Source organism: Schistocerca americana, unplaced genomic scaffold (genome assembly GCF_021461395.2).
Source record: "Schistocerca americana isolate TAMUIC-IGC-003095 unplaced genomic scaffold, iqSchAmer2.1 HiC_scaffold_394, whole genome shotgun sequence".
In the NCBI taxonomy this organism is placed as follows: domain Eukaryota; kingdom Metazoa; phylum Arthropoda; class Insecta; order Orthoptera; family Acrididae; genus Schistocerca; species Schistocerca americana.
Window position 1 is genome coordinate 98,076 of NW_025726120.1, and position 24,093 is coordinate 122,168.

The window sequence follows — 24,093 nt, forward strand, 5'->3', positions numbered from 1 at the left end:
TTACAGTCGTTTATTTTCAATTATTTTTTTGTTGTTGGAACTTTGCACTGCTACGAAACAGTAGGAGGCCCTGGCTTATTTCAGATCACATCTGTCGATTCGTAGTGTTTCGTTATTGTCAAGGATTTCTTGGCACGTTTAAATTGCTGAAGGAAGCATCTTTGTCACAACGGAAAGGTAGTATGAAAAGAGGGCTGGCAGGGGTAGCGATGCAAAAAGGAGAAAATGTAAGGGAGCCAACAGCACCTTTTTTTTTTTATTGGGCTGCCAGGGGTAGCGACATAATAACAAAAAAAAAAAAGGGAGCCAACAGCACCCGGGTTTCCCAGGCGGTCACCCATCCAAGTACTAACCGGGCCCAATGATGCTTAACTTCGGTGATCGGACGAGAACCGGTGCAATCATCATGGTATGGCCGTTGGCACTCATCTAATGTAGGAGCACGGCAGAATTCGCGTTCGGCTTCTCTCCCAATACACAAAATGTTAGTTTTCCGCCGCATTTGACGAAAGCACTTTCTTCCGCAACAGCCAGCTCCTCGAGGACGGCGCGGGGGGCGCGCCCGGTGTCCCAGCGGAGCGACGGCCGAATTAGCGGGCGCACCGCCGCGTGTGAGAGATGCACTGCTGCTCGTTGCACGTCCTGTCATTCGCTGGGCGCGTGCAGCCTTCGACACTAGCGGAGGACGCATCTTGTCCCTGGTGTCCAGCGGAGGGCCTGTGCGGGGTGTGGCAGTGTCGTGCTGGAGGGCGCCACTGGTAGCGATGTGGGCTTCCTCGCCTCGCCTCACACCAGGTGTCTGCGTGGTTCGCAGTGCATTCGCACCATTCCTATCCCTGTCCCCGTCCCGACTTGTCCCGACTTTGCTCGACTGCCGCTCGCTGCCGCTCGGGTCGTGGCCCATATGACAGTACAAGCACGACAAACATCTGCGAGACGGCCGTGGGCCTAACGGGCGTGTCCGAGACGCCGTTTGCGGCGGGTAGGGCAGCGCTGTGCCGTGGAAAGGTGCGAAAACAGGGACGCAGGACACAGGAGGGTCGCCAAAGCATCCATCTCTTCTAGCGACGAAAGAGAAATCTCTGTTTACAAATCTGCAGCCGTACAATGCAACAAAACAATAAGCCCTGACGTATTTCAGAACGTATCTGTCGGTTCGTACTGTTTTGTTATCTCCAGAGACTCTTTGGAAATCTTCCTTGGCACATTCTTCTTCGAGCTGCGGCCATTAATATCGTATCTTATGTTTATTACAGTCGTTTATTTTCAATTATTTTTTTGTTGTTGGAACTTTGCACTGCTACGAAACAGTAGGAGGCCCTGGCTTATTTCAGATCACATCTGTCGATTCGTAGTGTTTCGTTATTGTCAAGGATTTCTTGGCACGTTTAAATTGCTGAAGGAAGCATCTTTGTCACAACGGAAAGGTAGTATGAAAAGAGGGCTGGCAGGGGTAGCGATGCAAAAAGGAGAAAATGTAAGGGAGCCAACAGCACCTTTTTTTTTTATTGGGCTGCCAGGGGTAGCGACATAATAACAAAAAAAAAAAAAGGGAGCCAACAGCACCCGGGTTTCCCAGGCGGTCACCCATCCAAGTACTAACCGGGCCCAATGATGCTTAACTTCGGTGATCGGACGAGAACCGGTGCAATCATCATGGTATGGCCGTTGGCACTCATCTAGTGTAGGAGCACGGCAGAATTCGCGTTCGGCTTCTCTCCCAATACACAAAATGTTAGTTTTCCGCCGCATTTGACGAAAGCACTTTCTTCCGCAACAGCCAGCTCCTCGAGGACGGCGCGGGGGGCGCGCCCGGTGTCCCAGCGGAGCGACGGCCGAATTAGCGGGCGCACCGCCGCGTGTGAGAGATGCACTGCTGCTCGTTGCACGTCCTGTCATTCGCTGGGCGCGTGCAGCCTTCGACACTAGCGGAGGACGCATCTTGTCCCTGGTGTCCAGCGGAGGGCCTGTGCGGGGTGTGGCAGTGTCGTGCTGGAGGGCGCCACTGGTAGCGATGTGGGCTTCCTCGCCTCGCCTCACACCAGGTGTCTGCGTGGTTCGCAGTGCATTCGCACCATTCCTATCCCTGTCCCCGTCCCGACTTGTCCCGACTTTGCTCGACTGCCGCTCGCTGCCGCTCGGGTCGTGGCCCATATGACAGTACAAGCACGACAAACATCTGCGAGACGGCCGTGGGCCTAACGGGCGTGTCCGAGACGCCGTTTGCGGCGGGTAGGGCAGCGCTGTGCCGTGGAAAGGTGCGAAAACAGGGACGCAGGACACAGGAGGGTCGCCAAAGCATCCATCTCTTCTAGCGACGAAAGAGAAATCTCTGTTTACAAATCTGCAGCCGTACAATGCAACAAAACAATAAGCCCTGACGTATTTCAGAACGTATCTGTCGGTTCGTACTGTTTTGTTATCTCCAGAGACTCTTTGGAAATCTTCCTTGGCACATTCTTCTTCGAGCTGCGGCCATTAATATCGTATCTTATGTTTATTACAGTCGTTTATTTTCAATTATTTTTTTGTTGTTGGAACTTTGCACTGCTACGAAACAGTAGGAGGCCCTGGCTTATTTCAGATCACATCTGTCGATTCGTAGTGTTTCGTTATTGTCAAGGATTTCTTGGCACGTTTAAATTGCTGAAGGAAGCATCTTTGTCACAACGGAAAGGTAGTATGAAAAGAGGGCTGGCAGGGGTAGCGATGCAAAAAGGAGAAAATGTAAGGGAGCCAACAGCACCTTTTTTTTTTTATTGGGCTGCCAGGGGTAGCGACATAATAACAAAAAAAAAAAAGGGAGCCAACAGCACCCGGGTTTCCCAGGCGGTCACCCATCCAAGTACTAACCGGGCCCAATGATGCTTAACTTCGGTGATCGGACGAGAACCGGTGCAATCATCATGGTATGGCCGTTGGCACTCATCTAATGTAGGAGCACGGCAGAATTCGCGTTCGGCTTCTCTCCCAATACACAAAATGTTAGTTTTCCGCCGCATTTGACGAAAGCACTTTCTTCCGCAACAGCCAGCTCCTCGAGGACGGCGCGGGGGGCGCGCCCGGTGTCCCAGCGGAGCGACGGCCGAATTAGCGGGCGCACCGCCGCGTGTGAGAGATGCACTGCTGCTCGTTGCACGTCCTGTCATTCGCTGGGCGCGTGCAGCCTTCGACACTAGCGGAGGACGCATCTTGTCCCTGGTGTCCAGCGGAGGGCCTGTGCGGGGTGTGGCAGTGTCGTGCTGGAGGGCGCCACTGGTAGCGATGTGGGCTTCCTCGCCTCGCCTCACACCAGGTGTCTGCGTGGTTCGCAGTGCATTCGCACCATTCCTATCCCTGTCCCCGTCCCGACTTGTCCCGACTTTGCTCGACTGCCGCTCGCTGCCGCTCGGGTCGTGGCCCATATGACAGTACAAGCACGACAAACATCTGCGAGACGGCCGTGGGCCTAACGGGCGTGTCCGAGACGCCGTTTGCGGCGGGTAGGGCAGCGCTGTGCCGTGGAAAGGTGCGAAAACAGGGACGCAGGACACAGGAGGGTCGCCAAAGCATCCATCTCTTCTAGCGACGAAAGAGAAATCTCTGTTTACAAATCTGCAGCCGTACAATGCAACAAAACAATAAGCCCTGACGTATTTCAGAACGTATCTGTCGGTTCGTACTGTTTTGTTATCTCCAGAGACTCTTTGGAAATCTTCCTTGGCACATTCTTCTTCGAGCTGCGGCCATTAATATCGTATCTTATGTTTATTACAGTCGTTTATTTTCAATTATTTTTTTGTTGTTGGAACTTTGCACTGCTACGAAACAGTAGGAGGCCCTGGCTTATTTCAGATCACATCTGTCGATTCGTAGTGTTTCGTTATTGTCAAGGATTTCTTGGCACGTTTAAATTGCTGAAGGAAGCATCTTTGTCACAACGGAAAGGTAGTATGAAAAGAGGGCTGGCAGGGGTAGCGATGCAAAAAGGAGAAAATGTAAGGGAGCCAACAGCACCTTTTTTTTTTTATTGGGCTGCCAGGGGTAGCGACATAATAACAAAAAAAAAAAAGGGAGCCAACAGCACCCGGGTTTCCCAGGCGGTCACCCATCCAAGTACTAACCGGGCCCAATGATGCTTAACTTCGGTGATCGGACGAGAACCGGTGCAATCATCATGGTATGGCCGTTGGCACTCATCTAATGTAGGAGCACGGCAGAATTCGCGTTCGGCTTCTCTCCCAATACACAAAATGTTAGTTTTCCGCCGCATTTGACGAAAGCACTTTCTTCCGCAACAGCCAGCTCCTCGAGGACGGCGCGGGGGGCGCGCCCGGTGTCCCAGCGGAGCGACGGCCGAATTAGCGGGCGCACCGCCGCGTGTGAGAGATGCACTGCTGCTCGTTGCACGTCCTGTCATTCGCTGGGCGCGTGCAGCCTTCGACACTAGCGGAGGACGCATCTTGTCCCTGGTGTCCAGCGGAGGGCCTGTGCGGGGTGTGGCAGTGTCGTGCTGGAGGGCGCCACTGGTAGCGATGTGGGCTTCCTCGCCTCGCCTCACACCAGGTGTCTGCGTGGTTCGCAGTGCATTCGCACCATTCCTATCCCTGTCCCCGTCCCGACTTGTCCCGACTTTGCTCGACTGCCGCTCGCTGCCGCTCGGGTCGTGGCCCATATGACAGTACAAGCACGACAAACATCTGCGAGACGGCCGTGGGCCTAACGGGCGTGTCCGAGACGCCGTTTGCGGCGGGTAGGGCAGCGCTGTGCCGTGGAAAGGTGCGAAAACAGGGACGCAGGACACAGGAGGGTCGCCAAAGCATCCATCTCTTCTAGCGACGAAAGAGAAATCTCTGTTTACAAATCTGCAGCCGTACAATGCAACAAAACAATAAGCCCTGACGTATTTCAGAACGTATCTGTCGGTTCGTACTGTTTTGTTATCTCCAGAGACTCTTTGGAAATCTTCCTTGGCACATTCTTCTTCGAGCTGCGGCCATTAATATCGTATCTTATGTTTATTACAGTCGTTTATTTTCAATTATTTTTTTGTTGTTGGAACTTTGCACTGCTACGAAACAGTAGGAGGCCCTGGCTTATTTCAGATCACATCTGTCGATTCGTAGTGTTTCGTTATTGTCAAGGATTTCTTGGCACGTTTAAATTGCTGAAGGAAGCATCTTTGTCACAACGGAAAGGTAGTATGAAAAGAGGGCTGGCAGGGGTAGCGATGCAAAAAGGAGAAAATGTAAGGGAGCCAACAGCACCTTTTTTTTTTTATTGGGCTGCCAGGGGTACCGACATAATAACAAAAAAAAAAGGGAGCCAACAACACCCGGGTTTCCCAGGCGGTCACCCATCCAAGTACTAACCGGGCCCAATGATGCTTAACTTCGGTGATCGGACGAGAACCGGTGCAATCATCATGGCATGGCCGTTGGCACTCATGTAATGTAGGAGCACGGCAGAATTCGCGTTCGGCTTCTCTCCCAATACACAAAATGTTAGTTTTCCGCCGCATTTGACGAAAGCACTTCCTTCCGCAACAGCCAGCTCCTCGAGGACGGCGCGGGGGGCGCGCCCGGCGTCCCAGCGGAGCGACGGCCGAATTAGCGGGCGCACCGCCGCCTGTGTGAGACGCACTGCTGCTCGTTGCACGTCCTGTCATTCGCTGGGCGCGTGCAGCCTTCGACACTAGAGGAGGACGCATCTTGTCCCTGGTGTCCAGCGGAGGGCCTGTGCGGGGTGTGGCAGTGTCGTGCTGGAGGGCGCCACTGGTAGCGATGTGGGCTTCCTCGCCTCGCCTCGCCTCGCCTCACACCAGGTGTCTGCGTAGTTCGCAGTGCATTCGCACCATTCCTATCCCTGTCCCCGTCCCGACTTGTCCCGACTTTGCTCGACTGCCGCTCGCTGCCGCTCGGGTCGTGGCCCATATGACAGTACAAGCACGACAAACATCTGCGAGACGGCCGTGGGCCTAACGGGCGTGTCCGAGACGCCGTTTGCGGCGGGTAGGGCAGCGCCGTGCCGTGGAAAGGTGCGCTCGGGTCGTGGCCCATATGACAGTACAAGCACGACAAACATCTGCGAGACCGCCGTGGGCCTAACGGGCGTGTCCGAGACGCCGTTTGCGGCGGGTAGGGCAGCGCCGTGCCGTGGAAAGGTGCGAAAACAGGGACGCAGGACACAGGAGGGCTGCCAAAGCATCCATCTCTTCCAGCGACGAAAGAGAAATTTTTCTTTACAAATCTGCAGCCGTACAATGCAACAAAACAATAAGCCCTGACGTATTTCAGAACGCATCTGTCGGTTCGTACTGTTTTGGTATTTGCGCGGTGCATTCTCGCCTGTCCCCCCTTCCGTCCCGACTTGTCCCGACTTTGCTCGACTGCCGCTCGCTGCCGCTCGGGTCGTGGCCCATATGACAGTACAAGCACGACAAACATCTGCGAGACGGCCGTGGGCCTAACGGGCGTGTCCGAGACGCCGTTTGCGGCGGGTAGGGCAGCGCCGTGCCGTGGAAAGGTGCGAAAACAGGGACGCAGGACACAGGAGGGTCGCCAAAGCATCCATCTCTTCTAGCGACGAAAGAGAAATTTTTGTTTACAAATCTGCAGCCGTACAGTGCAACAAAACAATAAGCCCTGACGTATTTCAGAACGCATCTGTCGGTTCGTACTGTTTTGGTATCTCCAGAGACTATTTGGAAATCTTCCTTGGCACATTCTTCTTCGAGCTCAGGCCATTAATATCATATCTTATATTTATTACAGTCGTTTATTTTCAATTTTTTTTTTTTTGTTGGAACTTTGCACTGCTACGAAACAGTAGGAGGCCCTGGCTTATTTCAGATCACATCTGTCGATTCGTAGTGTTTCGTTATTGTCAAGGATTTCTCGGCACGTTTACATTGCTGAAGGAAGCATCTTTGTCACAACGGAAAGGTAGTATGAAAAGAGGGCTGGCAGGGGTAGCGATGCAAAAAGGAGAAAATGTAAGGGAGCCAACAGCACCTTTTTTTTTTTATTGGGCTGCCAGGGGTACCGACATAATAACAAAAAAAAAAAGGGAGCCAACAACACCCGGGTTTCCCAGGCGGTCACCCATCCAAGTACTAACCGGGCCCAATGATGCTTAACTTCGGTGATCGGACGAGAACCGGTGCAATCATCATGGCATGGCCGTTGGCACTCATGTAATGTAGGAGCACGGCAGAATTCGCGTTCGGCTTCTCTCCCAATACACAAAATGTTAGTTTTCCGCCGCATTTGACGAAAGCACTTCCTTCCGCAACAGCCAGCTCCTCGAGGACGGCGCGGGGGGCGCGCCCGGCGTCCCAGCGGAGCGACGGCCGAATTAGCGGGCGCACCGCCGCCTGTGTGAGACGCACTGCTGCTCGTTGCACGTCCTGTCATTCGCTGGGCGCGTGCAGCCTTCGACACTAGAGGAGGACGCATCTTGTCCCTGGTGTCCAGCGGAGGGCCTGTGCGGGGTGTGGCAGTGTCGTGCTGGAGGGCGCCACTGGTAGCGATGTGGGCTTCCTCGCCTCGCCTCGCCTCGCCTCACACCAGGTGTCTGCGTAGTTCGCAGTGCATTCGCACCATTCCTATCCCTGTCCCCGTCCCGACTTGTCCCGACTTTGCTCGACTGCCGCTCGCTGCCGCTCGGGTCGTGGCCCATATGACAGTACAAGCACGACAAACATCTGCGAGACGGCCGTGGGCCTAACGGGCGTGTCCGAGACGCCGTTTGCGGCGGGTAGGGCAGCGCCGTGCCGTGGAAAGGTGCGCTCGGGTCGTGGCCCATATGACAGTACAAGCACGACAAACATCTGCGAGACCGCCGTGGGCCTAACGGGCGTGTCCGAGACGCCGTTTGCGGCGGGTAGGGCAGCGCCGTGCCGTGGAAAGGTGCGAAAACAGGGACGCAGGACACAGGAGGGCTGCCAAAGCATCCATCTCTTCCAGCGACGAAAGAGAAATTTTTCTTTACAAATCTGCAGCCGTACAATGCAACAAAACAATAAGCCCTGACGTATTTCAGAACGCATCTGTCGGTTCGTACTGTTTTGGTATTTGCGCGGTGCATTCTCGCCTGTCCCCCCTTCCGTCCCGACTTGTCCCGACTTTGCTCGACTGCCGCTCGCTGCCGCTCGGGTCGTGGCCCATATGACAGTACAAGCACGACAAACATCTGCGAGACGGCCGTGGGCCTAACGGGCGTGTCCGAGACGCCGTTTGCGGCGGGTAGGGCAGCGCCGTGCCGTGGAAAGGTGCGAAAACAGGGACGCAGGACACAGGAGGGTCGCCAAAGCATCCATCTCTTCTAGCGACGAAAGAGAAATTTTTGTTTACAAATCTGCAGCCGTACAGTGCAACAAAACAATAAGCCCTGACGTATTTCAGAACGCATCTGTCGGTTCGTACTGTTTTGGTATCTCCAGAGACTATTTGGAAATCTTCCTTGGCACATTCTTCTTCGAGCTCAGGCCATTAATATCATATCTTATATTTATTACAGTCGTTTATTTTCAATTTTTTTTTTTTTGTTGGAACTTTGCACTGCTACGAAACAGTAGGAGGCCCTGGCTTATTTCAGATCACATCTGTCGATTCGTAGTGTTTCGTTATTGTCAAGGATTTCTCGGCACGTTTACATTGCTGAAGGAAGCATCTTTGTCACAACGGAAAGGTAGTATGAAAAGAGGGCTGGCAGGGGTAGCGATGCAAAAAGGAGAAAATGTAAGGGAGCCAACAGCACCTTTTTTTTTTTATTGGGCTGCCAGGGGTACCGACATAATAACAAAAAAAAAAGGGAGCCAACAACACCCGGGTTTCCCAGGCGGTCACCCATCCAAGTACTAACCGGGCCCAATGATGCTTAACTTCGGTGATCGGACGAGAACCGGTGCAATCATCATGGCATGGCCGTTGGCACTCATGTAATGTAGGAGCACGGCAGAATTCGCGTTCGGCTTCTCTCCCAATACACAAAATGTTAGTTTTCCGCCGCATTTGACGAAAGCACTTCCTTCCGCAACAGCCAGCTCCTCGAGGACGGCGCGGGGGGCGCGCCCGGCGTCCCAGCGGAGCGACGGCCGAATTAGCGGGCGCACCGCCGCCTGTGTGAGACGCACTGCTGCTCGTTGCACGTCCTGTCATTCGCTGGGCGCGTGCAGCCTTCGACACTAGAGGAGGACGCATCTTGTCCCTGGTGTCCAGCGGAGGGCCTGTGCGGGGTGTGGCAGTGTCGTGCTGGAGGGCGCCACTGGTAGCGATGTGGGCTTCCTCGCCTCGCCTCGCCTCGCCTCACACCAGGTGTCTGCGTAGTTCGCAGTGCATTCGCACCATTCCTATCCCTGTCCCCGTCCCGACTTGTCCCGACTTTGCTCGACTGCCGCTCGCTGCCGCTCGGGTCGTGGCCCATATGACAGTACAAGCACGACAAACATCTGCGAGACGGCCGTGGGCCTAACGGGCGTGTCCGAGACGCCGTTTGCGGCGGGTAGGGCAGCGCCGTGCCGTGGAAAGGTGCGCTCGGGTCGTGGCCCATATGACAGTACAAGCACGACAAACATCTGCGAGACCGCCGTGGGCCTAACGGGCGTGTCCGAGACGCCGTTTGCGGCGGGTAGGGCAGCGCCGTGCCGTGGAAAGGTGCGAAAACAGGGACGCAGGACACAGGAGGGCTGCCAAAGCATCCATCTCTTCCAGCGACGAAAGAGAAATTTTTCTTTACAAATCTGCAGCCGTACAATGCAACAAAACAATAAGCCCTGACGTATTTCAGAACGCATCTGTCGGTTCGTACTGTTTTGGTATTTGCGCGGTGCATTCTCGCCTGTCCCCCCTTCCGTCCCGACTTGTCCCGACTTTGCTCGACTGCCGCTCGCTGCCGCTCGGGTCGTGGCCCATATGACAGTACAAGCACGACAAACATCTGCGAGACGGCCGTGGGCCTAACGGGCGTGTCCGAGACGCCGTTTGCGGCGGGTAGGGCAGCGCCGTGCCGTGGAAAGGTGCGAAAACAGGGACGCAGGACACAGGAGGGTCGCCAAAGCATCCATCTCTTCTAGCGACGAAAGAGAAATTTTTGTTTACAAATCTGCAGCCGTACAGTGCAACAAAACAATAAGCCCTGACGTATTTCAGAACGCATCTGTCGGTTCGTACTGTTTTGGTATCTCCAGAGACTATTTGGAAATCTTCCTTGGCACATTCTTCTTCGAGCTCAGGCCATTAATATCATATCTTATATTTATTACAGTCGTTTATTTTCAATTTTTTTTTTTTTGTTGGAACTTTGCACTGCTACGAAACAGTAGGAGGCCCTGGCTTATTTCAGATCACATCTGTCGATTCGTAGTGTTTCGTTATTGTCAAGGATTTCTCGGCACGTTTACATTGCTGAAGGAAGCATCTTTGTCACAACGGAAAGGTAGTATGAAAAGAGGGCTGGCAGGGGTAGCGATGCAAAAAGGAGAAAATGTAAGGGAGCCAACAGCACCTTTTTTTTTTTATTGGGCTGCCAGGGGTACCGACATAATAACAAAAAAAAAAGGGAGCCAACAACACCCGGGTTTCCCAGGCGGTCACCCATCCAAGTACTAACCGGGCCCAATGATGCTTAACTTCGGTGATCGGACGAGAACCGGTGCAATCATCATGGCATGGCCGTTGGCACTCATGTAATGTAGGAGCACGGCAGAATTCGCGTTCGGCTTCTCTCCCAATACACAAAATGTTAGTTTTCCGCCGCATTTGACGAAAGCACTTCCTTCCGCAACAGCCAGCTCCTCGAGGACGGCGCGGGGGGCGCGCCCGGCGTCCCAGCGGAGCGACGGCCGAATTAGCGGGCGCACCGCCGCCTGTGTGAGACGCACTGCTGCTCGTTGCACGTCCTGTCATTCGCTGGGCGCGTGCAGCCTTCGACACTAGAGGAGGACGCATCTTGTCCCTGGTGTCCAGCGGAGGGCCTGTGCGGGGTGTGGCAGTGTCGTGCTGGAGGGCGCCACTGGTAGCGATGTGGGCTTCCTCGCCTCGCCTCGCCTCGCCTCACACCAGGTGTCTGCGTAGTTCGCAGTGCATTCGCACCATTCCTATCCCTGTCCCCGTCCCGACTTGTCCCGACTTTGCTCGACTGCCGCTCGCTGCCGCTCGGGTCGTGGCCCATATGACAGTACAAGCACGACAAACATCTGCGAGACGGCCGTGGGCCTAACGGGCGTGTCCGAGACGCCGTTTGCGGCGGGTAGGGCAGCGCCGTGCCGTGGAAAGGTGCGCTCGGGTCGTGGCCCATATGACAGTACAAGCACGACAAACATCTGCGAGACCGCCGTGGGCCTAACGGGCGTGTCCGAGACGCCGTTTGCGGCGGGTAGGGCAGCGCCGTGCCGTGGAAAGGTGCGAAAACAGGGACGCAGGACACAGGAGGGCTGCCAAAGCATCCATCTCTTCCAGCGACGAAAGAGAAATTTTTCTTTACAAATCTGCAGCCGTACAATGCAACAAAACAATAAGCCCTGACGTATTTCAGAACGCATCTGTCGGTTCGTACTGTTTTGGTATTTGCGCGGTGCATTCTCGCCTGTCCCCCCTTCCGTCCCGACTTGTCCCGACTTTGCTCGACTGCCGCTCGCTGCCGCTCGGGTCGTGGCCCATATGACAGTACAAGCACGACAAACATCTGCGAGACGGCCGTGGGCCTAACGGGCGTGTCCGAGACGCCGTTTGCGGCGGGTAGGGCAGCGCCGTGCCGTGGAAAGGTGCGAAAACAGGGACGCAGGACACAGGAGGGTCGCCAAAGCATCCATCTCTTCTAGCGACGAAAGAGAAATTTTTGTTTACAAATCTGCAGCCGTACAGTGCAACAAAACAATAAGCCCTGACGTATTTCAGAACGCATCTGTCGGTTCGTACTGTTTTGGTATCTCCAGAGACTATTTGGAAATCTTCCTTGGCACATTCTTCTTCGAGCTCAGGCCATTAATATCATATCTTATATTTATTACAGTCGTTTATTTTCAATTTTTTTTTTTGTTGGAACTTTGCACTGCTACGAAACAGTAGGAGGCCCTGGCTTATTTCAGATCACATCTGTCGATTCGTAGTGTTTCGTTATTGTCAAGGATTTCTCGGCACGTTTACATTGCTGAAGGAAGCATCTTTGTCACAACGGAAAGGTAGTATGAAAAGAGGGCTGACAGGGGTAGCGATGCAAAAAGGAGAAAATGTAAGGGAGCCAACAGCACCTTTTTTTTTTATTGGGCTGCCAGGGGTACCGACATAATAACAAAAAAAAAAGGGAGCCAACAACACCCAGGTTTCCCAGGCGGTCACCCATCCAAGTACTAACCGGGCCCAATGATGCTTAACTTCGGTGATCGGACGAGAACCGGTGCAATCATCATGGTATGGCCGTTGGCACTCATGTAATGTAGGAGCACGGCAGAATTCGCGTTCGGCTTCTCTCCCAATACACAAAATGTTAGTTTTCCGCCGCATTTGACGAAAGCACTTCCTTCCGCAACAGCCAGCTCCTCGAGGACGGCGCGGGGGGCGCGCCCGGCGTCCCAGCGGAGCGACGGCCGAATTAGCGGGCGCACCGCCGCCTGTGTGAGACGCACTGCTGCTCGTTGCACGTCCTGTCATTCGCTGGGCGCGTGCAGCCTTCGACACTAGAGGAGGACGCATCTTGTCCCTGGTGTCCAGCGGAGGGCCTGTGCGGGGTGTGGCAGTGTCGTGCTGGAGGGCGCCACTGGTAGCGATGTGGGCTTCCTCGCCTCGCCTCGCCTCGCCTCACACCAGGTGTCTGCGTAGTTCGCAGTGCATTCGCACCATTCCTATCCCTGTCCCCGTCCCGACTTGTCCCGACTTTGCTCGACTGCCGCTCGCTGCCGCTCGGGTCGTGGCCCATATGACAGTACAAGCACGACAAACATCTGCGAGACGGCCGTGGGCCTAACGGGCGTGTCCGAGACGCCGTTTGCGGCGGGTAGGGCAGCGCCGTGCCGTGGAAAGGTGCGCTCGGGTCGTGGCCCATATGACAGTACAAGCACGACAAACATCTGCGAGACCGCCGTGGGCCTAACGGGCGTGTCCGAGACGCCGTTTGCGGCGGGTAGGGCAGCGCCGTGCCGTGGAAAGGTGCGAAAACAGGGACGCAGGACACAGGAGGGCTGCCAAAGCATCCATCTCTTCCAGCGACGAAAGAGAAATTTTTCTTTACAAATCTGCAGCCGTACAATGCAACAAAACAATAAGCCCTGACGTATTTCAGAACGCATCTGTCGGTTCGTACTGTTTTGGTATTTGCGCGGTGCATTCTCGCCTGTCCCCCCTTCCGTCCCGACTTGTCCCGACTTTGCTCGACTGCCGCTCGCTGCCGCTCGGGTCGTGGCCCATATGACAGTACAAGCACGACAAACATCTGCGAGACGGCCGTGGGCCTAACGGGCGTGTCCGAGACGCCGTTTGCGGCGGGTAGGGCAGCGCCGTGCCGTGGAAAGGTGCGAAAACAGGGACGCAGGACACAGGAGGGTCGCCAAAGCATCCATCTCTTCTAGCGACGAAAGAGAAATTTTTGTTTACAAATCTGCAGCCGTACAGTGCAACAAAACAATAAGCCCTGACGTATTTCAGAACGCATCTGTCGGTTCGTACTGTTTTGGTATCTCCAGAGACTATTTGGAAATCTTCCTTGGCACATTCTTCTTCGAGCTCAGGCCATTAATATCATATCTTATATTTATTACAGTCGTTTATTTTCAATTTTTTTTTTTTGTTGGAACTTTGCACTGCTACGAAACAGTAGGAGGCCCTGGCTTATTTCAGATCACATCTGTCGATTCGTAGTGTTTCGTTATTGTCAAGGATTTCTCGGCACGTTTACATTGCTGAAGGAAGCATCTTTGTCACAACGGAAAGGTAGTATGAAAAGAGGGCTGACAGGGGTAGCGATGCAAAAAGGAGAAAATGTAAGGGAGCCAACAGCATCTTTTTTTTTTTTATTGGGCTGCCAGGGGTACCGACATAATAACAAAAAAAAAAGGGAGCCAACAACACCCAGGTTTCCCAGGCGGTCACCCATCCAAGTACTAACCGGGCCCAATGATGCTTAACTTCGGTGATCGGACGAGAACCGGTGCAATCATCATGGTATGGCCGTTGGCACTCATGTAATGTAGGAGCACGGCAGAATTCGCGTTCGGCTTCTCTCCCAATACACAAAATGTTAGTTTTCCGCCGCATTTGACGAAAGCACTTCCTTCCGCAACAGCCAGCTCCTCGAGGACGGCGCGGGGGGCGCGCCCGGCGTCCCAGCGGAGCGACGGCCGAATTAGCGGGCGCACCGCCGCCTGTGTGAGACGCACTGCTGCTCGTTGCACGTCCTGTCATTCGCTGGGCGCGTGCAGCCTTCGACACTAGAGGAGGACGCATCTTGTCCCTGGTGTCCAGCGGAGGGCCTGTGCGGGGTGTGGCAGTGTCGTGCTGGAGGGCGCCACTGGTAGCGATGTGGGCTTCCTCGCCTCGCCTCGCCTCGCCTCACACCAGGTGTCTGCGTAGTTCGCAGTGCATTCGCACCATTCCTATCCCTGTCCCCGTCCCGACTTGTCCCGACTTTGCTCGACTGCCGCTCGCTGCCGCTCGGGTCGTGGCCCATATGACAGTACAAGCACGACAAACATCTGCGAGACGGCCGTGGGCCTAACGGGCGTGTCCGAGACGCCGTTTGCGGCGGGTAGGGCAGCGCCGTGCCGTGGAAAGGTGCGCTCGGGTCGTGGCCCATATGACAGTACAAGCACGACAAACATCTGCGAGACCGCCGTGGGCCTAACGGGCGTGTCCGAGACGCCGTTTGCGGCGGGTAGGGCAGCGCCGTGCCGTGGAAAGGTGCGAAAACAGGGACGCAGGACACAGGAGGGTCGCCAAAGCATCCATCTCTTCTAGCGACGAAAGAGAAATTTTTGTTTACAAATCTGCAGCCGTACAGTGCAACAAAACAATAAGCCCTGACGTATTTCAGAACGCATCTGTCGGTTCGTACTGTTTTGGTATCTCCAGAGACTATTTGGAATTCTTCCTTGGCACATTCTTCTTCGAGCTCAGGCCATTAATATCATATCTTATATTTATTACAGTCGTTTATTTTCAATTTTTTTTTTTTTGTTGGAACTTTGCACTGCTACGAAACAGTAGGAGGCCCTGGCTTATTTCAGATCACATCTGTCGATTCGTAGTGTTTCGTTATTGTCAAGGATTTCTCGGCACGTTTACATTGCTGAAGGAAGCATCTTTGTCACAACGGAAAGGTAGTATGAAAAGAGGGCTGGCAGGGGTAGCGATGCAAAAAGGAGAAAATGTAAGGGAGCCAACAGCACCTTTTTTTTTTTATTGGGCTGCCAGGGGTACCGACATAATAACAAAAAAAAAAGGGAGCCAACAACACCCGGGTTTCCCAGGCGGTCACCCATCCAAGTACTAACCGGGCCCAATGATGCTTAACTTCGGTGATCGGACGAGAACCGGTGCAATCATCATGGCATGGCCGTTGGCACTCATGTAATGTAGGAGCACGGCAGAATTCGCGTTCGGCTTCTCTCCCAATACACAAAATGTTAGTTTTCCGCCGCATTTGACGAAAGCACTTCCTTCCGCAACAGCCAGCTCCTCGAGGACGGCGCGGGGGGCGCGCCCGGCGTCCCAGCGGAGCGACGGCCGAATTAGCGGGCGCACCGCCGCCTGTGTGAGACGCACTGCTGCTCGTTGCACGTCCTGTCATTCGCTGGGCGCGTGCAGCCTTCGACACTAGAGGAGGACGCATCTTGTCCCTGGTGTCCAGCGGAGGGCCTGTGCGGGGTGTGGCAGTGTCGTGCTGGAGGGCGCCACTGGTAGCGATGTGGGCTTCCTCGCCTCGCCTCGCCTCGCCTCACACCAGGTGTCTGCGTAGTTCGCAGTGCATTCGCACCATTCCTATCCCTGTCCCCGTCCCGACTTGTCCCGACTTTGCTCGACTGCCGCTCGCTGCCGCTCGGGTCGTGGCCCATATGACAGTACAAGCACGACAAACATCTGCGAGACGGCCGTGGGCCTAACGGGCGTGTCCGAGACGCCGTTTGCGGCGGGTAGGGCAGCGCCGTGCCGTGGAAAGGTGCGCTCGGGTCGTGGCCCATATGACAGTACAAGCACGACAAACATCTGCGAGACCGCCGTGGGCCTAACGGGCGTGTCCGAGACGCCGTTTGCGGCGGGTAGGGCAGCGCCGTGCCGTGGAAAGGTGCGAAAACAGGGACGCAGGACACAGGAGGGTCGCCAAAGCATCCATCTCTTCTAGCGACGAAAGAGAAATTTTTGTTTACAAATCTGCAGCCGTACAGTGCAACAAAACAATAAGCCCTGACGTATTTCAGAACGCATCTGTCGGTTCGTACTGTTTTGGTATCTCCAGAGACTATTTGGAATTCTTCCTTGGCACATTCTTCTTCGAGCTCAGGCCATTAATATCATATCTTATATTTATTACAGTCGTTTATTTTCAATTTTTTTTTTTTTGTTGGAACTTTGCACTGCTACGAAACAGTAGGAGGCCCTGGCTTATTTCAGATCACATCTGTCGATTCGTAGTGTTTCGTTATTGTCAAGGATTTCTCGGCACGTTTACATTGCTGAAGGAAGCATCTTTGTCACAACGGAAAGGTAGTATGAAAAGAGGGCTGGCAGGGGTAGCGATGCAAAAAGGAGAAAATGTAAGGGAGCCAACAGCACCTTTTTTTTTTTATTGGGCTGCCAGGGGTACCGACATAATAACAAAAAAAAAAGGGAGCCAACAACACCCGGGTTTCCCAGGCGGTCACCCATCCAAGTACTAACCGGGCCCAATGATGCTTAACTTCGGTGATCGGACGAGAACCGGTGCAATCATCATGGCATGGCCGTTGGCACTCATGTAATGTAGGAGCACGGCAGAATTCGCGTTCGGCTTCTCTCCCAATACACAAAATGTTAGTTTTCCGCCGCATTTGACGAAAGCACTTCCTTCCGCAACAGCCAGCTCCTCGAGGACGGCGCGGGGGGCGCGCCCGGCGTCCCAGCGGAGCGACGGCCGAATTAGCGGGCGCACCGCCGCCTGTGTGAGACGCACTGCTGCTCGTTGCACGTCCTGTCATTCGCTGGGCGCGTGCAGCCTTCGACACTAGAGGAGGACGCATCTTGTCCCTGGTGTCCAGCGGAGGGCCTGTGCGGGGTGTGGCAGTGTCGTGCTGGAGGGCGCCACTGGTAGCGATGTGGGCTTCCTCGCCTCGCCTCGCCTCGCCTCACACCAGGTGTCTGCGTAGTTCGCAGTGCATTCGCACCATTCCTATCCCTGTCCCCGTCCCGACTTGTCCCGACTTTGCTCGACTGCCGCTCGCTGCCGCTCGGGTCGTGGCCCATATGACAGTACAAGCACGACAAACATCTGCGAGACGGCCGTGGGCCTAACGGGCGTGTCCGAGACGCCGTTTGCGGCGGGTAGGGCAGCGCCGTGCCGTGGAAAGGTGCGCTCGGGTCGTGGCCCATATGACAGTACAAGCACGACAAACATCTGCGAGACCGCCGTGGGCCTAACGGGCGTGTCCGAGACGCCGTTTGCGGCGGGTAGGGCAGCGCCGTGCCGTGGAAAGGTGCGAAAACAGGGACGCAGGACACAGGAGGGTCGCCAAAGCATCCATCTCTTCTAGCGACGAAAGAGAAATTTTTGTTTACAAATCTGCAGCCGTACAGTGCAACAAAACAATAAGCCCTGACGTATTTCAGAACGCATCTGTCGGTTCGTACTGTTTTGGTATCTCCAGAGACTATTTGGAATTCTTCCTTGGCACATTCTTCTTCGAGCTCAGGCCATTAATATCATATCTTATATTTATTACAGTCGTTTATTTTCAATTTTTTTTTTTTTGTTGGAACTTTGCACTGCTACGAAACAGTAGGAGGCCCTGGCTTATTTCAGATCACATCTGTCGATTCGTAGTGTTTCGTTATTGTCAAGGATTTCTCGGCACGTTTACATTGCTGAAGGAAGCATCTTTGTCACAACGGAAAGGTAGTATGAAAAGAGGGCTGGCAGGGGTAGCGATGCAAAAAGGAGAAAATGTAAGGGAGCCAACAGCACCTTTTTTTTTTTATTGGGCTGCCAGGGGTACCGACATAATAACAAAAAAAAAAGGGAGCCAACAACACCCGGGTTTCCCAGGCGGTCACCCATCCAAGTACTAACCGGGCCCAATGATGCTTAACTTCGGTGATCGGACGAGAACCGGTGCAATCATCATGGCATGGCCGTTGGCACTCATGTAATGTAGGAGCACGGCAGAATTCGCGTTCGGCTTCTCTCCCAATACACAAAATGTTAGTTTTCCGCCGCATTTGACGAAAGCACTTCCTTCCGCAACAGCCAGCTCCTCGAGGACGGCGCGGGGGGCGCGCCCGGCGTCCCAGCGGAGCGACGGCCGAATTAGCGGGCGCACCGCCGCCTGTGTGAGACGCACTGCTGCTCGTTGCACGTCCTGTCATTCGCTGGGCGCGTGCAGCCTTCGACACTAGAGGAGGACGCATCTTGTCCCTGGTGTCCAGCGGAGGGCCTGTGCGGGGTGTGGCAGTGTCGTGCTGGAGGGCGCCACTGGTAGCGATGTGGGCTTCCTCGCCTCGCCTCACACCAGGTGTCTGCGTGGTTCGCAGTGCATTCGCACCATTCCTATCCCTGTCCCCGTCCCGACTTGTCCCGACTTTGCTCGACTGCCGCTCGCTGCCGCTCGGGTCGTGGCCCATATGACAGTACAAGCACGACAAACATCTGCGAGACGGCCGTGGGCCTAACGGGCGTGTCCGAGACGCCGTTTGCGGCGGGTAGGGCAGCGCCGTGCCGTGGAAAGGTGCGCTCGGGTCGTGGCCCATATGACAGTACAAGCACGACAAACATCTGCGAGACCGCCGTGGGCCTAACGGGCGTGTCCGAGACGCCGTTTGCGGCGGGTAGGGCAGCGCCGTGCCGTGGAAAGGTGCGAAAACAGGGACGCAGGACACAGGAGGGTCGCCAAAGCATCCATCTCTTCTAGCGACGAAAGAGAAATTTTTGTTTACAAATCTGCAGCCGTACAGTGCAACAAAACAATAAGCCCTGACGTATTTCAGAACGCATCTGTCGGTTCGTACTGTTTTGGTATCTCCAGAGACTATTTGGAATTCTTCCTTGGCACATTCTTCTTCGAGCTCAGGCCATTAATATCATATCTTATATTTATTACAGTCGTTTATTTTCAATTTTTTTTTTTTTGTTGGAACTTTGCACTGCTACGAAACAGTAGGAGGCCCTGGCTTATTTCAGATCACATCTGTCGATTCGTAGTGTTTCGTTATTGTCAAGGATTTCTCGGCACGTTTACATTGCTGAAGGAAGCATCTTTGTCACAACGGAAAGGTAGTATGAAAAGAGGGCTGGCAGGGGTAGCGATGCAAAAAGGAGAAAATGTAAGGGAGCCAACAGCACCTTTTTTTTTTTATTGGGCTGCCAGGGGTACCGACATAATAACAAAAAAAAAAGGGAGCCAACAACACCCGGGTTTCCCAGGCGGTCACCCATCCAAGTACTAACCGGGCCCAATGATGCTTAACTTCGGTGATCGGACGAGAACCGGTGCAATCATCATGGCATGGCCGTTGGCACTCATGTAATGTAGGAGCACGGCAGAATTCGCGTTCGGCTTCTCTCCCAATACACAAAATGTTAGTTTTCCGCCGCATTTGACGAAAGCACTTCCTTCCGCAACAGCCAGCTCCTCGAGGACGGCGCGGGGGGCGCGCCCGGCGTCCCAGCGGAGCGACGGCCGAATTAGCGGGCGCACCGCCGCCTGTGTGAGACGCACTGCTGCCCGTTGCACGTCCTGTCATTCGCTGGGCGCGTGCAGCCTTCGACACTAGAGGAGGACGCATCTTGTCCCTGGTGTCCAGCGGAGGGCCTGTGCGGGGTGTGGCAGTGTCGTGCTGGAGGGCGCCACTGGTAGCGATGTGGGCTTCCTCGCCTCGCCTCGCCTCGCCTCACACCAGGTGTCTGCGTAGTTCGCAGTGCATTCGCACCATTCCTATCCCTGTCCCCGTCCCGACTTGTCCCGACTTTGCTCGACTGCCGCTCGCTGCCGCTCGGGTCGTGGCCCATATGACAGTACAAGCACGACAAACATCTGCGAGACGGCCGTGGGCCTAACGGGCGTGTCCGAGACGCCGTTTGCGGCGGGTAGGGCAGCGCCGTGCCGTGGAAAGGTGCGCTCGGGTCGTGGCCCATATGACAGTACAAGCACGACAAACATCTGCGAGACCGCCGTGGGCCTAACGGGCGTGTCCGAGACGCCGTTTGCGGCGGGTAGGGCAGCGCCGTGCCGTGGAAAGGTGCGAAAACAGGGACGCAGGACACAGGAGGGTCGCCAAAGCATCCATCTCTTCTAGCGACGAAAGAGAAATTTTTGTTTACAAATCTGCAGCCGTACAGTGCAACAAAACAATAAGCCCTGACGTATTTCAGAACGCATCTGTCGGTTCGTACTGTTTTGGTATCTCCAGAGACTATTTGGAATTCTTCCTTGGCACATTCTTCTTCGAGCTCAGGCCATTAATATCATATCTTATATTTATTACAGTCGTTTATTTTCAATTTTTTTTTTTTTGTTGGAACTTTGCACTGCTACGAAACAGTAGGAGGCCCTGGCTTATTTCAGATCACATCTGTCGATTCGTAGTGTTTCGTTATTGTCAAGGATTTCTCGGCACGTTTACATTGCTGAAGGAAGCATCTTTGTCACAACGGAAAGGTAGTATGAAAAGAGGGCTGGCAGGGGTAGCGATGCAAAAAGGAGAAAATGTAAGGGAGCCAACAGCACCTTTTTTTTTTATTGGGCTGCCAGGGGTACCGACATAATAACAAAAAAAAAAGGGAGCCAACAACACCCGGGTTTCCCAGGCGGTCACCCATCCAAGTACTAACCGGGCCCAATGATGCTTAACTTCGGTGATCGGACGAGAACCGGTGCAATCATCATGGCATGGCCGTTGGCACTCATGTAATGTAGGAGCACGGCAGAATTCGCGTTCGGCTTCTCTCCCAATACACAAAATGTTAGTTTTCCGCCGCATTTGACGAAAGCACTTCCTTCCGCAACAGCCAGCTCCTCGAGGACGGCGCGGGGGGCGCGCCCGGCGTCCCAGCGGAGCGACGGCCGAATTAGCGGGCGCACCGCCGCCTGTGTGAGACGCACTGCTGCTCGTTGCACGTCCTGTCATTCGCTGGGCGCGTGCAGCCTTCGACACTAGAGGAGGACGCATCTTGTCCCTGGTGTCCAGCGGAGGGCCTGTGCGGGGTGTGGCAGTGTCGTGCTGGAGGGCGCCACTGGTAGCGATGTGGGCTTCCTCGCCTCGCCTCGCCTCGCCTCACACCAGGTGTCTGCGTAGTTCGCAGTGCATTCGCACCATTCCTATCCCTGTCCCCGTCCCGACTTGTCCCGACTTTGCTCGACTGCCGCTCGCTGCCGCTCGGGTCGTGGCCCATATGACAGTACAAGCACGACAAACATCTGCGAGACGGCCGTGGGCCTAACGGGCGTGTCCGAGACGCCGTTTGCGGCGGGTAGGGCAGCGCCGTGCCGTGGAAAGGTGCGCTCGGGTCGTGGCCCATATGACAGTACAAGCACGACAAACATCTGCGAGACCGCCGTGGGCCTAACGGGCGTGTCCGAGACGCCGTTTGCGGCGGGTAGGGCAGCGCCGTGCCGTGGAAAGGTGCGAAAACAGGGACGCAGGACACAGGAGGGCTGCCAAAGCATCCATCTCTTCCAGCGACGAAAGAGAAATTTTTCTTTACAAATCTGCAGCCGTACAATGCAACAAAACAATAAGCCCTGACGTATTTCAGAACGCATCTGTCGGTTCGTACTGTTTTGGTATTTGCGCGGTGCATTCTCGCCTGTCCCCCCTTCCGTCCCGACTTGTCCCGACTTTGCTCGACTGCCGCTCGCTGCCGCTCGGGTCGTGGCCCATATGACAGTACAAGCACGACAAACATCTGCGAGACGGCCGTGGGCCTAACGGGCGTGTCCGAGACGCCGTTTGCGGCGGGTAGGGCAGCGCCGTGCCGTGGAAAGGTGCGCTCGGGTCGTGGCCCATATGACAGTACAAGCACGACAAACATCTGCGAGACCGCCGTGGGCCTAACGGGCGTGTCCGAGACGCCGTTTGCGGCGGGTAGGGCAGCGCCGTGCCGTGGAAAGGTGCGAAAACAGGGACGCAGGACACAGGAGGGTCGCCAAAGCATCCATCTCTTCTAGCGACGAAAGAGAAATTTTTGTTTACAAATCTGCAGCCGTACAGTGCAACAAAACAATAAGCCCTGACGTATTTCAGAACGCATCTGTCGGTTCGTACTGTTTTGGTATCTCCAGAGACTATTTGGAATTCTTCCTTGGCACATTCTTCTTCGAGCTCAGGCCATTAATATCATATCTTATATTTATTACAGTCGTTTATTTTCAATTTTTTTTTTTTGTTGGAACTTTGCACTGCTACGAAACAGTAGGAGGCCCTGGCTTATTTCAGATCACATCTGTCGATTCGTAGTGTTTCGTTATTGTCAAGGATTTCTCGGCACGTTTACATTGCTGAAGGAAGCATCTTTGTCACAACGGAAAGGTAGTATGAAAAGAGGGCTGGCAGGGGTAGCGATGCAAAAAGGAGAAAATGTAAGGGAGCCAACAGCACCTTTTTTTTTTTATTGGGCTGCCAGGGGTACCGACATAATAACAAAAAAAAAAGGGAGCCAACAACACCCGGGTTTCCCAGGCGGTCACCCATCCAAGTACTAACCGGGCCCAATGATGCTTAACTTCGGTGATCGGACGAGAACCGGTGCAATCATCATGGCATGGCCGTTGGCACTCATGTAATGTAGGAGCACGGCAGAATTCGCGTTCGGCTTCTCTCCCAATACACAAAATGTTAGTTTTCCGCCGCATTTGACGAAAGCACTTCCTTCCGCAACAGCCAGCTCCTCGAGGACGGCGCGGGGGGCGCGCCCGGCGTCCCAGCGGAGCGACGGCCGAATTAGCGGGCGCACCGCCGCCTGTGTGAGACGCACTGCTGCCCGTTGCACGTCCTGTCATTCGCTGGGCGCGTGCAGCCTTCGACACTAGAGGAGGACGCATCTTGTCCCTGGTGTCCAGCGGAGGGCCTGTGCGGGGTGTGGCAGTGTCGTGCTGGAGGGCGCCACTGGTAGCGATGTGGGCTTCCTCGCCTCGCCTCGCCTCGCCTCACACCAGGTGTCTGCGTAGTTCGCAGTGCATTCGCACCATTCCTATCCCTGTCCCCGTCCCGACTTGTCCCGACTTTGCTCGACTGCCGCTCGCTGCCGCTCGGGTCGTGGCCCATATGACAGTACAAGCACGACAAACATCTGCGAGACGGCCGTGGGCCTAACGGGCGTGTCCGAGACGCCGTTTGCGGCGGGTAGGGCAGCGCCGTGCCGTGGAAAGGTGCGCTCGGGTCGTGGCCCATATGACAGTACAAGCACGACAAACATCTGCGAGACCGCCGTGGGCCTAACGGGCGTGTCCGAGACGCCGTTTGCGGCGGGTAGGGCAGCGCCGTGCCGTGGAAAGGTGCGAAAACAGGGACGCAGGACACAGGAGGGTCGCCAAAGCATCCATCTCTTCTAGCGACGAAAGAGAAATTTTTGTTTACAAATCTGCAGCCGTACAGTGCAACAAAACAATAAGCCCTGACGTATTTCAGAACGCATCTGTCGGTTCGTACTGTTTTGGTATCTCCAGAGACTATTTGGAATTCTTCCTTGGCACATTCTTCTTCGAGCTCAGGCCATTAATATCATATCTTATATTTATTACAGTCGTTTATTTTCAATTTTTTTTTTTTTGTTGGAACTTTGCACTGCTACGAAACAGTAGGAGGCCCTGGCTTATTTCAGATCACATCTGTCGATTCGTAGTGTTTCGTTATTGTCAAGGATTTCTCGGCACGTTTACATTGCTGAAGGAAGCATCTTTGTCACAACGGAAAGGTAGTATGAAAAGAGGGCTGGCAG

At 54.6% G+C, this 24,093-nt stretch overlaps 16 non-coding genes across 16 annotated transcripts; all 16 read right to left on the reverse strand.

Moving 5' to 3' along the window:
* Nucleotides 1-304: 304 nt before the first annotated feature.
* On the reverse strand, nt 305-423 carry LOC124582050. Its single transcript, XR_006973662.1, has one exon. It is a non-coding gene; the product is annotated as a 5S ribosomal RNA (ribosomal RNA).
* A 1,131-nt stretch (nt 424-1,554) lies between these two features.
* LOC124582052 lies at nt 1,555-1,673 on the reverse strand. The gene has a single exon (XR_006973663.1). It is a non-coding gene; the product is annotated as a 5S ribosomal RNA (ribosomal RNA).
* Nucleotides 1,674-2,804: 1,131 nt separating this feature from the next.
* Nucleotides 2,805-2,923, reverse strand: LOC124582053. Its single transcript, XR_006973664.1, has one exon. It is a non-coding gene; the product is annotated as a 5S ribosomal RNA (ribosomal RNA).
* A 1,131-nt stretch (nt 2,924-4,054) lies between these two features.
* On the reverse strand, nt 4,055-4,173 carry LOC124582054. Its single transcript, XR_006973665.1, has one exon. It is a non-coding gene; the product is annotated as a 5S ribosomal RNA (ribosomal RNA).
* Nucleotides 4,174-5,302: 1,129 nt separating this feature from the next.
* LOC124582066 lies at nt 5,303-5,421 on the reverse strand. Its single transcript, XR_006973676.1, has one exon. It is a non-coding gene; the product is annotated as a 5S ribosomal RNA (ribosomal RNA).
* A 1,628-nt stretch (nt 5,422-7,049) lies between these two features.
* On the reverse strand, nt 7,050-7,168 carry LOC124582067. Its single transcript, XR_006973677.1, has one exon. It is a non-coding gene; the product is annotated as a 5S ribosomal RNA (ribosomal RNA).
* Nucleotides 7,169-8,795: 1,627 nt separating this feature from the next.
* On the reverse strand, nt 8,796-8,914 carry LOC124582069. Its single transcript, XR_006973679.1, has one exon. It is a non-coding gene; the product is annotated as a 5S ribosomal RNA (ribosomal RNA).
* Nucleotides 8,915-10,541: 1,627 nt separating this feature from the next.
* Nucleotides 10,542-10,660, reverse strand: LOC124582070. The gene has a single exon (XR_006973680.1). It is a non-coding gene; the product is annotated as a 5S ribosomal RNA (ribosomal RNA).
* Nucleotides 10,661-12,284: 1,624 nt separating this feature from the next.
* On the reverse strand, nt 12,285-12,403 carry LOC124582064. The gene has a single exon (XR_006973674.1). It is a non-coding gene; the product is annotated as a 5S ribosomal RNA (ribosomal RNA).
* Nucleotides 12,404-14,030: 1,627 nt separating this feature from the next.
* Nucleotides 14,031-14,149, reverse strand: LOC124582065. Its single transcript, XR_006973675.1, has one exon. It is a non-coding gene; the product is annotated as a 5S ribosomal RNA (ribosomal RNA).
* A 1,265-nt stretch (nt 14,150-15,414) lies between these two features.
* Nucleotides 15,415-15,533, reverse strand: LOC124582071. Its single transcript, XR_006973681.1, has one exon. It is a non-coding gene; the product is annotated as a 5S ribosomal RNA (ribosomal RNA).
* A 1,265-nt stretch (nt 15,534-16,798) lies between these two features.
* LOC124582072 lies at nt 16,799-16,917 on the reverse strand. Its single transcript, XR_006973682.1, has one exon. It is a non-coding gene; the product is annotated as a 5S ribosomal RNA (ribosomal RNA).
* A 1,265-nt stretch (nt 16,918-18,182) lies between these two features.
* On the reverse strand, nt 18,183-18,301 carry LOC124582074. Its single transcript, XR_006973683.1, has one exon. It is a non-coding gene; the product is annotated as a 5S ribosomal RNA (ribosomal RNA).
* Nucleotides 18,302-19,556: 1,255 nt separating this feature from the next.
* LOC124582075 lies at nt 19,557-19,675 on the reverse strand. The gene has a single exon (XR_006973684.1). It is a non-coding gene; the product is annotated as a 5S ribosomal RNA (ribosomal RNA).
* A 1,264-nt stretch (nt 19,676-20,939) lies between these two features.
* Nucleotides 20,940-21,058, reverse strand: LOC124582076. Its single transcript, XR_006973685.1, has one exon. It is a non-coding gene; the product is annotated as a 5S ribosomal RNA (ribosomal RNA).
* A 1,752-nt stretch (nt 21,059-22,810) lies between these two features.
* Nucleotides 22,811-22,929, reverse strand: LOC124582077. Its single transcript, XR_006973686.1, has one exon. It is a non-coding gene; the product is annotated as a 5S ribosomal RNA (ribosomal RNA).
* Between the last annotated feature and the right edge of the window lie 1,164 nt (nt 22,930-24,093).